General features: G+C 42.2%; 1 pseudogene; it reads left to right on the top strand.

Moving 5' to 3' along the window:
- Positions 1-659: 659 nt before the first annotated feature.
- On the top strand, positions 660-1,650 carry LOC141491893 (WD repeat-containing protein 5 pseudogene; annotated as a pseudogene).
- Positions 1,651-2,913: the final 1,263 nt, after the last annotated feature.

The following is a 2,913-nucleotide window of genomic DNA, read 5'->3' on the forward strand; positions in this document are numbered from 1 at the left end:
CATATGATTATGTTTAGAATGCTATTCTATAAAAAGGATAATTTTGGCAAAATGTGAAAAGACTTACATGAGTGGATGCAATATGAAATGTACTTTAGAAAAACTAACAACAATATTGTAAGATGATCAGTTTGATGTGACTTACCTTTTCTCAGCATAAATTTAACCCAAGACAACACAGAAGGATTATGACAAAGAATTCCCAGAGAGAGTTGATCAAATTACTTGCTCTCTCGATGAAGGGAGTGGGTTGAGAAGAAAGGAGAGAATTCAAAAACTTTTATATTGAACTAGGGGAAAGTCGAGTAAAATAAAATTGAAACAAAAACATGAAAATATTGTTGTAATAGCTATCATTTGAAAAGCACTTTAGGGTTTGTAATATGTTTTTTATGCATTAATTCAATTAAACCTCATAGGAACTCTGTGAAATAGGTGGGTTTATTTAAAATTATTCTGCAGAGAAGCGAGGGCCGCGAGCCGAGCCGGAGGCGGCTGCTTCCTCCTTCCCCGAAGCCGCGGAGGCGCAGCCCCGCTCTGTGCGCCAGCCTGACCTAGGGGAGATTGAACTGCCCAGATGTAGGCTTTCCGTTTGCGGCGGAGGCCTCCACTTGAAACCGGGCCTACATTCTGCCCACCGCTACGAAGCAACGGAAGTGATGGCTACGGAAGAGCCACCGGAGCCGGAAGCCTCGAGAGTTCAACCCACAGCTCTGCGGCCGACCAATCAGAGCAAGCCCGCACCTTTAAACCGGAACTACATGTTGAAGCTCACTCGCTGCGTCCTCCGTGAAGTTTAGTCCGGATGGAGAGTGGTTGGTAAGTTCTTCCGCCGATAAGCTCATTAAAATCTGGGGAGTAGGTGATGGGAAATATCAGAAAACCATATTCAGACACAGACCCGAAGTCTCGGATGTATCGTGGTCCTCGGATTCCAAGCGTCTGGTGTCCGCCTCGGATGACAAGACTCTCAAGATCTGGGACGTGAGTTCGGGAAGATGTCTAAAGACACTGAGGGGCCACAGCAATTACGTCTTCTGCTGCAGCTTCAACCCCCCCGTCCAACCTCGTCGCTTCTGGCTCATTTGACGAAAGCGTCAAAATCTGGGCAGGGAAAACCGGAAAGTTCCTGAAGACCTTACCGGGCCACTCGGGCCCAGTCACGGCCGTGCACTTCAATTGGGGATGGGTCGCTGATTGCGTCCGGCAGTTACGACGGCCTCTGCCGCGGCTGGGATGCTGCTTTGGGGCAGTGTTTGAAGACTCTCGTTGGGGATTAGAAATCCTTTCGTGTCTTTTTGTGAAATTCTCCCCGAACAGGAAATACATTCTGGCCGTGACTCTGAATTAACGTCCTTAAGGTCTGGGACTAAGAGCAGGGGGAGGTGCCTCAAGACGTAGACTGGTCACAAGAATGAGAAATATTGCAATTTTTGCTAACTTTTTAGTCACCGGTGGAAAGTGATCCTGTCTGGGTCGGAAGATAACCTTGTTTACATATGGAACCTTCAGACAGAAGAGATTGCGCAAAAGTTACAGGGCCATACAGATGTGGTGATCGCCACGGCTTGCCACCCCACGGAAAACGTCATTGCCTCGGCCGCATTAGGGAACGACAGAACGATCAAACTCTGGAAGAGTGATTGTTAAACAGTTGCAATATTGGGTTAGAGACTGTATCAGGAAGTAGATCCTATTGGGCAAAAACTGAAATTTTTGAGAATGAGATTTCTTGGACCAGAGGAAATTTCTCTTTTATACTACCCCAAAATGGGAGGCATATGCTTGAATGGTAGCTTTTTTCTAATTTTTTTAAAGGAAGGAAATAGGCATTTATTTATTTTAATAACCATGCTAGGTACTTTGCAAATATCTCAAATACCTCACATCAACCTATCAACCTGGCAGGTGCTGTTATTTTTTTTTTTTTTTTGTGCAAGGTAGTAAGGTTAAGTGGCTTGCCCAAGGCCACACAGCTAGGTAATTATCAAGTGTCTGAGGCCAGATTTAAACCAGGTACTCGTGACACCAGGGCCAGGGCCCAATCCACCTAGCCCCCTGCTGTTATTATATTCATTCAACAGTTGAGAAAACTCAAACAGCTCAAAAGCTTGTGCAGGAATACACACCTAAGTAAGTGTCTGGGGCAGCATTTTGAGTCTAGCTGACTCCAGTGCCCTATCCACTGTGATACCTAGCTAGGGGTAAAATGTGGTTTTTATTTTTACATAAAGCTTTGGTAATAGTTCTTTCCAACTCTCTTGTTACTTTCAAACGAAAAAGTTTCAATCTATTTTTGAGTATAAATCAAGTCAAAAACAGTTAGATTTTTAATTTTTGATACAGGTAAATTTCATCATGAACTTTTCTGTAACAAAACCTTCTGCATCTTTTTTTGCAAGATGCCATTTACATGAAACAGCTCTAATTATATGACAATTGAGATACAAGTTTCTATCTTCAAATTTCAGACCTTGTGGTAATTTTTGAAATTTTTATATAGTTTGCTATTGTTTTTCTCTTGTTCTCAGAGGATCGTGATGTCAAAAAGGAGATTCTATGATTGCAAGTGAATTGAAGTGAGGTTGGGTTATGCCAAGTCACCAGCCTCACTTCCCTCCCCAGACCCCTCTGGGTTCAAGTGACCAGACATTGATTAGGATCACCAGGAAAGTTGATTACTCCTTGTTTAATATATATAAAACACACACATGTATATAACATATAAAAATATTTTTATACATATAAATATGCAGGTACATGTCTATAAAATAAATGCTATCATGTTGTAAGTTATCCACTTCCCCCCTCTAACCACTAGTTAATTCCTTCTTATAGTAATTTGATGTCTTTCAGAGGAAGGAAAACTCAGAACATTGTAAAATTTTTCAATGTAACCACTTTTATTGCAAA

This window comes from Macrotis lagotis, chromosome 6 (assembly GCF_037893015.1).
Source record: "Macrotis lagotis isolate mMagLag1 chromosome 6, bilby.v1.9.chrom.fasta, whole genome shotgun sequence".
Taxonomy (NCBI): Eukaryota; Metazoa; Chordata; class Mammalia; order Peramelemorphia; family Peramelidae; genus Macrotis; species Macrotis lagotis.